The sequence below is a fragment of the Cupressus sempervirens genome, chromosome 9, assembly GCF_028749045.1.
Source record: "Cupressus sempervirens isolate cs-2001-9-10 chromosome 9, ASM2874904v1, whole genome shotgun sequence".
Lineage (NCBI taxonomy): Eukaryota > Viridiplantae > Streptophyta > Pinopsida > Cupressales > Cupressaceae > Cupressus > Cupressus sempervirens.
The window spans coordinates 592,638,478-592,650,937 of NC_143126.1; positions in this window are offsets into that span (position 1 = coordinate 592,638,478).

Sequence of the window (12,460 nt, forward strand, 5' to 3'; positions counted from 1 at the left end):
CAAAGAAAGAGAATAAGAAGTGCAAACCTCACAAGAGAAAACACTCCATGCTTTCTTGATTCTGTAGATGTGTCCTTTTGCTGTGGATGTATGCTCAAAAGCTGCTTCAATGGAGATGGATAATGGCAAATTGGTAGCTTTGTGAGCTCTCAATTTGGCATTATAAGGGTATGGTTGATGGCTTTGGTTCTCAAAATAGCATGGTAACTTTAGCTCAAAGATTGTTGATGAAATGGCTTGTGATGGGATTCAATTTATAGGCTAAGGGGTAGAGAGATGGAGGGCTTAGATGCAAGGATGGATGAAGGCTTAAGGAGGGCTAAGATGCACTCAAAGGGGAGCACATGGATTGTGCTTGTTTAGCACCAATGGGAAGGTGACACTTGTCACAAGGAGGATGAGTGTGAGAGGGTAGGGTAAAGGGTTGGTTAAAGTCATGATGAGTGGGGTTGAGTATGTAAGAGGGATGTAAGAGGAATGAGTGTGGAAGAGGGAAGAGTGTGGAAGATGGGTGTAAGAGTCATGAGTGGGCTTGTAAGAGTCTTTATGTTTTGTAAGAGCACTCATGACTTAGTGGTTGGGTTTTTTTGAGGGGAGACTTTGGTTTGGATTAGGAAAGTCTTAAACTTGTTTAAGGAATGTGACAACATTAGGGGGTGGATTAGGCTTGGGTTTAGGATTAGATTAGGGATGTTAGAGATGTGCAAGTGGATGGCATTAATGAGGGTGGGTGAGTTAGTGGCTAAGCTTGGTTAGTATGGGTGGATGGGGTGGATTAGGCTAAATGGAGGATTAGAGATAGGTTAGGGGTTTTTGAATTTGAGGATTTCATTTATCAAATAGATTTATTTAATAAATGGGGATTTTTGGAATTAGATAGGAGAAAAGGATTTAATTGATAAATAATAGATTATTTGATTTATCAATTAGGACTATAGATGATTAATTAAATTAATCAACTAGGGGATGACAAAGGATTAATTAAATAAGAATTTAATTAATGATGCCTTTAGAGATGGCTAAATTGGATTACCAAAGCAGTGTAATCAAATTTAGGTGTCTACAGTGAAGAATTCAGCTTTGCATTCAAAGACAAAACACATACAGTTGTGGTACCATTTCATTTGGTCAGTTTTGGATGATGGACAGTCAAAGTTGGACAAGATACATATAGATGATAATCCAATAGATATGTTTACCAAGGGAGAAGCTGAACTCTTCTTCAACTTCGATTGGTCTTCTAGACTGAATATAATAAAAGAACAACAGAGTCCAAGGTGGTTTGATATTCCAGTGGGAGCTACAAGTTTAGTAATGCTATGATCAGTCTCCAAGTGGGAGATTGTTGTGATGTGGAGCCTAATAAGACCCAGAGGTTTATTCAGTGTGGTTTTCTCCTCATATTATTTCTATAGGACTACGGGGTCCAAAAATGCCCTTATATTATAAAAAGTGTTGGTTGCTATTTTTCCTATTGGATGACTTATTCTAGCCCTAATTTTGTAAGCGACAAAAGCTTGTATAAAAAGGCTTAGGGTTAGGGATTTCATAATGTAATGGTGATATTGTAGCTTCTTGCAACAATATTGAGTTGTAAGAGATTGCAGATTTTAATCACTGGATAATAATAATATTGGACTTGTTGTTGGTGGACATAGCCCAGGGATTAGGTGAACCACATTAAATCTTGGTGTCTTGTGTTTGTAACGCCCCGCCAAGGGATCCAAAAGAATTAACTTAGAGTTTCACTAAGTTTGCTAAACATTTTTTTTTTTTTTAAAGTAAGAAAGTATAACATACACATCAAACACATAGTAGCGGAGCAATAACATGTAATCATCAACAAACATACATCATAAGTTACACCTTAAGGATCCCAAGACGTTGAGTCACATTTAAATTTAATTAATTCTAAGTCTAACAACTACCACATACATATGAAAGAATAATCAGAAAGTCCAATGTCCATAATATACATTTGTTCCGAATGCCTCTTGGCAATTTAATTCGGGATGCTCAATCATCCACTGTACATGTTACAGGGTATGAAAGGCTTAAAAGAATATACATATGTAAAGATAAAGATACATCATCCTCAAATCCATGATACAAAGTACAGTAAAATAAATGAAACTAATAACATACCTGATACATCCATACATCCATAATGATAAAACATCTATCATAAAATCTAACCATCCATCATAATAATCCAAGAACATAGTGAAGGTAAATGCCAACCAAGAAAGCTCGAGCCACGGTGACCACGGACGGATCTCAATGGTAAGAGTAAAAAGCACTACCACCCGACCGCGTGGAACCTAAATGGTCCACTCCCACCGCGCTGAGGAGATAGTCTCAAGTCCCAAACAAGGTATCAAAACACAAAACACAAGTACTCTTTAAGTCTGGGAAATCCTAAAAGTACACTAACGCAAAGGTTCCAACATAGATAGACATCTAGACCCAGAGGCACCACAAAGACACGTAGGAAACCTGCTATGCAAGCGGGAAAGTGTCATCGCAAAAGTCACGTAGAAGTTACCCGAGCAATCCCTTAGGAATCCCGGGTCCCTAGTGATTCCGCGGCCATTAATATCCTCTCGTACTGACGAGGCATACTATGGAATGCAAGGTCGTAACCAAGCGTTCTCTCTACCCCATCCTAGCCTGTACTAGCACTCAAGGCATGGGAGAGAACATACAATTATCTTATTAGGTTCATTTAAGTCAGTATTTAGGTGAGATGTTTTCACTTGTTAAAACAACTTACAATGGGTTACTCCAGGCAGCCTCTTAGGGCCCCGATCCCCATTGCAAGCCACTTCCCGACACTACACATAGATAACCTACCCTAGGCTCATGAAATCACGAATTAAAGAATTATAATAAAATCACCTCAGTCCTATACAAGCGACTGAAAAATATCATAAAAGATATGCCACAAAAATTACATCAGTTCTTCATGAGCAACAAGTAAGCATCAAATAATAATCATATGATCACAACAGTTCTCTATCAGCAACTGAAGGCACCAATGATAAATCACAATACTGATCAAAGACTCCAAAATGATCAAGTCAACACATGACATCATCAAGAACATAACAAACACTTCAGTCCTCTCAAGCGACCGAAAGCAATCCAAGTGTAACTGATCGAGACTCAAAAATGGTTATCAAATATAACTGATCGATGACTCAAAAATGGTTAAGTCAGGTATCTTATATACATACACTTCAGCTTCACACCAAGAAACTGGAAGCAATAACAACCAATAAATACAATCATGTCATAGAGCACTCCATCACACTACCATGGTTGGGTTAAGAAAGATCGAGACCAAATCATCATAACATCACATTCACATAATCCCCGAGCCTCTGGTAACAACCTAAACTGGTCAATGCTAGGACAATCTCCAAAAACCCCAAAAGCATAGACAGTATAACAAAACAATATAGTTCATATTCTCACTGCTAGATTGATTTGAACATAAGCAATCAGGTTAAATATAATATTTTTGTTTCTAGTTTAATGTATGTTTTCAAGAAAATAAGTTCACAGTTTAACCTACACGTTAACCCAAAAATTCATTGGCAAAAAAAAAAACATATAAGATTATCCTTAATATTAAATTTACTATCTTAAAATAATTTGGAATTAATCTTTAATTAAATCAAATATAATTAAATTAATTAATAATTTATTTAACTATTATTCATGAATTAATAATTTATTTAATTATTAATTTATAATATAACTTAATAATAAAATTTTGATTTAATAATAATATAAATTTATTAATAATTAATATTATGGATTTTAATTTTATTTAAAAATACCATAAATTAACATGTTTTGAACGCATAAAAAAAAATGGACGAAAAAAAAAAAAAAAATTAAAGCCTTTTCAAAGGCTGCCGGCGTCAGAGCCGCAGCACCTGCTTCGCAGGGCCTGCGGCGGCCGGATACAAAGTACCCTGCCATCGCAGTACCTGCGACGCAGGATACTGGTCGCTGACGGCGACAGGGGGTGGGGCACGGGGTAATTCCCTCCCCCCCCATACCTTTATTTAATATATTATTATTATTATTTTTTTTTGTTTTAAAGATTATTTCATTTTTTTTTTTTTTTTTTTTTTTTTTTTTTTTTAAAAAGAAACTCTAAACTTAATTTTTAAAATCGCCCTTTTTAAGAGAAATTGTTTTTTATTTATTTATTTATTTATTTATCAAAAACAATTTTCAATAAATTAGATTTTAATAATATATATATATTTGTTTACATATATATATATATATATATATATATATATATATAAACATTCACAAATATACTCTGATAGAGAAAATAATATTAACCATTCAAATTTCAATCTACAATGATCATTTATAAGTTTAAAATTTAACCCTTCACCGATTAAATTCAGATTTCTTTAATCTATCAAATAAGAATTCTTGATCACTCTTCTAATTTTTACGTATGTCGAGTATATTGACAAGCATTTAATAATTTACAATATTGAAAAGTTAAAACTTTCAACACAAAGAATTCGGATTTACAAACCCCAGACACGAAGAAAACAGGAAAGGATAATTGCATATTTAATCGATGATCAAAAACACAAGACCCTACCTGATCCTGATGCTATTATGCAATCCCCAGGAACTGTAAGAAAATTCGCTCCTCTTCAATAACCTTCTTCCGAAATCTTTCTTGGTATTAGCCTTCTGAAATCCGCTTCCAAAATTTGTCTCCCAAAATTTTCCGTTCCAAATTCGTGTCCCCCAAAAATGAACCCCAAAGTTGTGATAAGGAGTTTTCTCCTCAAATCGGGGCACTAATTGTGCGTTCACCCGAGAGGACTCTTTGCTCAACTGCGTTAACTCAAAATTATCTTTTATTAATCTTTGCTTTATCTTTTTAATGCATATTAAATGAATCATTAAATAACTTTATTTAATTTTTCCACTTGACTTCTATTTTTAATCTTTATTACTTTTAATCCCATGCGCACTTTATGAAATTAAAATAACATTATAATTTCCTCTTATTTTATCTTTTTAATAAATTTCTTTATTTCCAACACATGCTCGCATCATGCAATCTTACAACCTTTTAATAATTAATATATTTTCACTTTTTAATTTTTTTTTTTAGAAACTTAATTGATAAAATATTTAATTAACTTAAATAACAATAATATTTAGCATTTATTTAAAAATGAACTCTAAATATATTATTATTAAATTAAATAAATATTATAATGTTCTAAATTATCCTTAAACTTTTATCTCCAAATTTAATTCCTTTTTATTTAATTAATTTTTCAATTAATTAAATATAATCAAATATTAAAATATCATAATAATCTTCTATTAAATTAAATCATTAATTAATCTTTTTAATTAATTTCTTTTATATTTAAACTCATGCTTAGATCATGCAATCTAGAAACCTTTAATAATTTAATATCTTTTCCACTTTTAATTTATTTAAGAAACTTTAATTGATAAAATATTTATTAATTCAATTAATAATAATATTTAGCATTTATTTAAAAATGAACTCTAAATATATATTATTATTAAATTAAATTAATATTATCACATTCTAAAATTATACTTAAAATTTTTATTTCCAAATTTAATTCTTTTTATTTACTTAATTTCTCCATTAATTAAATATAATTAAATATTAAAATAACATAATAATTTTTTTATTAAATTAAATCATTAATTAATCCTTTTAATTAAACTTAATTAATAGAAAATACATCAAGGACTCATAAAGCAACATACGAAAACCCATCATAGAAAAATGCATACTAAATCAAACAAAAGGGTTATAATCACGAAATAACATCATTTGATGCATTCGGAGGGTACTTAACTCAGATACTTGCCCTAATTATCAATTAGGACAATTGGCTAAAGGGTTTAGGAATTGGACTTAAGAGTTTATCTCCCCTCTCTTACCATTGAGATAATGCGATAGGGTACGCTCATCCTGGCAATTCAGGGAAGTCGATATCCGGTACCTGCAACCTGCATAAAATCCACGCATGTACAGACACAATATTCTAAGCTAAACAAGCAATGGCAGGAAGTGGTGCATCGTGTAGATCCTGACTAGCAGGTGACTACGACTCCCTTCCTTAACCACATCAGAAACACCATACATAAAGAAAACAAACACGTACACCATACACATGCAGTATGGGGTAAGTATCCATAAGAAAGCACATGTGATAATAAACCGTATATCTAATCATCATTGATAATTGAAAACATTGAATAATCATCATACATGCATGAAATATAGAGTACCAAGTCATCTCATCATATAATAAATTGAGTGTAAAACAACATCTGATAATCTGAAAGTAATGCTACTAAACATCAAGTATAAAACTGGCCTAAAAGAGTTTGGCAATTAAAACAAAATGTGAACTAGGGGTAGGCACTACAGTGTTCTCTTCTGTGCAGTCTATTATTTTCTAATATTGGTTATATTTGCATGTAACTATTATTTATGTCTGAGGTTAATCCCAACACTAAGGTGATGTATGGAGCTTCCATGACCTTGCCATTTTCTATAGGAAATTCATCAAGAATTTTAGTCATGTGTGTGCTCATATGCTAGACATCATCAAAGGAGGAAGGAAGAACAAGTTTGCATGGACAAAGGAGGCTAATGATGCTTTTCAGTAATTGAAGACCAAAGTTTCTCAATACCCCATCTTAGTGCTTCCTGATTTCAACAAAGTCTTCACTTTTGAGACTGATGCAAGCAACTTGGCCATAGGTGCATTCTTAATCCAAGAAGGTAGACCAATATCATTCTTCTCTGAAAAACTAAATGAAACAAAGAAGAAGTACTCTACATATGACCTAGAGTTGTATGCTATGGTACAAGCCCTAAAGAAATGGAGACACTACCTAATCCCAAATGAATTTGTAGTTTATATTGATAATTATGCATTGAGTTTTTTGAATTCTCAGGAAAAGTTATCAGTTAAGCATCTAAAATGGATGGAGCAACTACAAGCATATACTTTCAATATCAAACACAAGAAGGGTGTAGCAAAAAAAGTGGCTAATGCCTTTAGTAGAAGAGTGGGATTAGTTGAAGAAGTTCAACTCTAGAGTGTGGGCATAGACTCACTAAATCATTTGTATGCAGGTAACCCAGATTTTGGAGAAGTCTTTGAAGTATGCACAAAAATGGTGGACAAGTACCACACTAATTTTTCTAAATATCTCATTTAGAATAGACTCCTATTTAAAGGGGCTCAACTATGCATTCCCAAGTGTTCCATGAGGACAAACATTATAAGGGAGAAGTATTATGGTGGCTTAGGTAGTCACTTTGGAATAGACAAGACATTAGACATGGTAAAGAGGAGTTATGTTTGGCCAAAGATGGGAAATGATGTCAAGAAGTTCATTGAAACATGCACCATTTGCCAACAAGCCAAATGATTATCTACAAATTCGGGATTGTATCAACCTTTGGCAATTCCCACAAGGCCTTGGGAATCCATTTCAATGGACTTTGTAATGGGTCTACCTAGCACCAAACAAATATTTGACAGTGTGTTTGTCACAGTGGACAGATTCAACAAGATGGTCCACTTTGTACCATGCAAGAGTACCAATGATGCATCCCATATTGCACATCTTTTCTTTAAAGAAGTAGTCAGAATCCATGCCCTACCCCAAACCATTGTGTTAGACAGAGATGTAAAGTTTCAAGGGCATTTTTGGAGGACTCTTTTCAAAAAGTTGGGAACTAATTTGACCTATAGCTCTGTCTATCACCCACAAATTGATGGGCAGACTGAAGTGGTGAATAGGTCACTAGGCAACCTCCTAAGATGCATAACCAAACAACATGCTCAAAGTTGGGATTTTCTCTTACCCCAAGAAATTTTTTCCTTCAATGACTCCATGAATAGTTCTATTGACAAAACTCCTTTCCAAGCAGTCTATGGCCTTCATCCCAAAGGTCCTTTGGATTTGGTTGAGTCACCATCTGATTTCAAGGTTAGTGCACAAGAAGAGGAGCTTTCATAGCTCATCACCAAGGTGCAACATGAAGTGAAAGAAGCATTGCAGAAATCTTCCATGAAGTACAAAGAACAAGTAGACAAGAGAAGAAGGGAAGTCCATTTCAAAATTGGAGACAAGGTATGGGCATTCATGAGGAAAGAGAGACTACCTAAGGGTAGGTATACAAAACTTCACATAAAGAAAGTTGGGCCATGCTCCATACTCAACAAAATGGGCAAGAATTACTTAGATGTTAAAACTAACCTATTCTATAGGTTCTTAGGACATGTGAGATCCTTCATTTGATGTGGGTGCTCCTGCACAAAAAAATGAGTGAAGCAAACTAACAACAAACTTGTTAAATGGGAAGGGTTTCATATTCAAATTTTTCATTCTAGGGGAGGAGTTTTGTCATGGAAATTTAGCAAAAAAATAAAAATAAAAGAGCATTTCAACAAAAGCATTGCCCTTGGGTCATTCATGTACATTTATACAATTAGAATTAAGTAAAGTATATTCAGCCTTCACAAGAAACAAAATTGCACAAAAAAATGTGACTTGCATTTAGGTCACTTCAATAACATGTTAATTTTTTCATGATTAAAGCTTGTATTACTAGCCAATTCATTCAAACATTCAATTTTGCAGTAGACATTATGGTGTATAATTTTAGGAAACCAAAAAATTACATTCAAAGCACTTGAAGTGCAAATTGTAGCTTAGGATCGGGTTATAGCATCTATTTAACAAGGTTTTTTGCCTCATTATAAATATTTTTACATGGATGTCTTATATAAGAAGAAGAATGAACTATGGCTTGTGCAACCCCTTGCTCAAATTGTATAATCAACACAGTGAATTTCTTAATACCAACAAAAGGCAAGAGAAATCCTATCAGCAATGCTTTGAAATAGACTATAACATTTAATTAGAAATGCAAAATTAATTAAAATTAATTAATGTCTTTTGGTAGTTCACTAGTGTCAAAATACTATGTTCATAAGTAAAGAAACATTGAATCCACTAATATTTGACACCTAAAACCATTCTTTCAATCATAGGGACTATGAATAATGTGATATAATATTTTTCTCAACTATGTAGCATTCCAAAAGGTCAATAATGTAGAATTCCTTTACAAACACATTCCAACCCACGGTGACACACCACAATTCATACATCCATCTATGACTACCAATTATTTTTGTAAAATTATCACCTACAACAATACGAAAAAATAAAGAATATTTTCATAACAAGGAAGAGAGACAAGAAGACTTTGTCTTAGAGGCATCATTCAATATCACAATGAAGGTGAATGGACTTGATGCTTGTTATAAATTTGAGAAAAAGATAGTGCATGCCAGTTTTCCTTGGAATTTCACTAGTTGAGCAGGTTGAGATACCTTTCATTTTCTTATTTCTTGAGTTATTGGATGATGTAGGAGCATCTTGCATCATAAAATGAAAGGGGACATGATAAATAAATAAATTTAAATTTAAATTTAAAAAAAATTGGAGAGAGAAAGTGATGAAAATTGGTAATAAATAAATAAATGGGGAAAAGAGGGGAAAGACATTTAATATTTGTTGCCAGCATGACTTGTGGCTTGAAGGTTTATTTAATTTAACTTGTTAGGCTAACTTGTGGCTTGGTTTGGTATAAGTAGAGAGTCCTATCTTGTCATTATTCATTCATCATGAGATCCAACATGGAGGAAGTCAACTAAAGAGGAGTAGCTGAAAAGAGCGAAATTTGTTAATAGAGCTAGTAGCCATGGCTTGGGAAACAAGAAGGTTGCTTGGTGGGTTGTGAGCACGATTTTAGATTCTTCTTGGGGTTTCAACTAGATTGTGGACTTGGGCTAGCTAGGGTTTGGACCTTGCAATATCTTGCATAGTTGTTATTGTATTTGCTTATGCACTTGGCCATAACTTGAAAGGCCATACAACGGATATGTTGGATGTAAATCTTCTGATTATATTATGAGAATTGGTATTATTTTGGATCTAAATCTTTGCATTGTTTTTATACTTTTGTTGCATGGTTATTTGCTAGGGGCTAGGACATCTCTTTTGGGGATTCTCTTGCCTTGTATTGCATCAAATGATATTAGAGCAAGTTTTCCTGAGCGTGTGGATAGATCATCAAAGTTGAGGTAGTTTGCACTAGGACCTGGGGTGAAGATAATCAAAGCAGAGTTCGATCTTGTGGTGGATTGTTCCTTCTAAAGTCCAAGATATCTTTGTTGTGAGGTAGAAGATCATGGTTTTGACTTACAATTACAAAGAACTTACAGATGGATTGATGGTTGCGAAGATGGAAATTTGATCTTGTTGATCAAAAGTTTGATTTAGTTGGTGATTGTTAAGAGCATGGATTTATTGTAGTGGGTTTACAGAGATCTTGAAAGATGCTTATGAGAAGATTGGACCCTAGAATAATTGTAGATCTTCATGATGTGGTGGAGAAGAAGATTTTAGAGATGTCTTCTTAGTTTGAAGTTAGATTGACCGATCAAGTTAAGGAAGGGATAATTGAGTTTCATAAAGATTTATGAAGTTGGAGTCTACCAATCCAAAAGTGAGTTGTTTGGCCAGTTAGAAGACTTGTTCAAAAGAAAATAGGACATGGTAAGGTTGAGGTAGAAGTTGGTTTTGTTGATCAGTTTGAGGAGTGTGATGCGAAATCTGTAAAACAACTTATGGTTATTGATGAAGAGGTTCTTAACCTTGCTGATGCTGGAAATGATATTTGATTTCATGATCAGTTAGATGGATCTGACATGAAAAATGTAGAGCATCTTATTGTGGATGATGAGATTGTTGGTTATGAGGATTTACATATGGACGAGGATTTGCATTCATATGTTGTTGCTGAAATGATTAAAGATGCACCAATTTTTATGGATATGGTTGATATGGATGTTGCTACTAATGTGGAGTTGGATGTTTCTAATGTGGTTGAGGATCTACATGATACTACTGATCTATATGTTCTTGATTTGCCTTTGATTGATATGGCTGAGGATTTACATGTTGTTGACTTGGTTTTGGAGTTTCATGATGACATGAATTTCATGTTTAAGGATATTGCTATTGCTAGTTGTGATCAATTGCAGAGATTGTTGGTGAAGCATTATGTTCAGTTTGTTCCTGGGAGTGAGCGTGGTGATTGGGTTGTTGAGATTCACTTGATTCTGATGTTTCAGTAGATGAAGCACAGATGGTTGATTTTTAGATTTGTTCTTCTGCTTGGGATGGATCGGAAACCTTTGGTGAAGATGAAGTTGTGTGCAGATATTTCTCTTGGCATCAAAGTATGGGACATACTTTTCTATCTACCTGGGGAGTTTGATGCAGGAGCATCTTGCACCATAAAATAAAATGGGTCATAATAAATAAATTTTAAAAAAATTAAAAATAAAATTGGAGAGAGAAAGTGACGAAAATTGGTGAAAAAAAAAATAGAGAAAAGAGGGAAAAAGACATTTAATATTTGTTGTCAAGTTGACTTGTGGCTTGAGGGTTTATTTAATGTGACTTGCTAGGCCAACTTATGGCTTGGTTTGGTATAAGTCGATGTTCCTGTCTTGTCATTATTCATTCAACATAGGATCCAACATGGAGGAAGTCATCTAGAGAGGAGTAGCTAAGAAGAGTGAAGTTTGTTAGTAGAGCTAGTAACTGCGGCTTGGGAAACAAGAAGGTTGCTTGGCGACTTGCGAGCACGAGTTTAGATTCTTCTTGGGGTTTCTATTAGATTGTGGATCTGGGCTAGCTAGGATTTGGATCTTGTGATATCTTGTAGAATTGTTGCTGTATTTGCTTATGTACTTGGCCACAACCCGAAAGGCCTTACAACCGGGCATGTTGGATGTAAATCTTCTGATTATATTATGAGAATTTATATTATTTTGGATCTAAATCCGTGTTATTTTTATTCTTCCGTTGTGTGGTTATTTGCTTGGGGTTAGGACATCTCCTTTGAGGATTCTCCTACCTTGTATTGCATCATTGGATCCATCTGCCACGACAAGAATTTGTGGTAGAGTATCTATTGGGCAACTCTATTTTTCATGCATGACTACAGAAGCCAAGGAAACTCTTTGATTGGGGCAAATGATGCACATTGTCAGAATTACTTGGATGATCTGTTCAATTTTACATAGTTGAACATATAGGTAGTTAAATTAAAGCATGTCAAAATTGCCTATTGGCTATTCCCTTGCACCTCCTATGGCGCAATTGCTAATTACCATTCAAATCAACATGAATTCACTCTCAATTTTTCATAAAAATCTTGTATATTTTTTTAAATTTTGAAAAAGTCAACAGTGTAATTTGTTTGAAGAATAGGTGCATCGAAAACATCTCCTCTTGACATCTATGTCTTTAATTT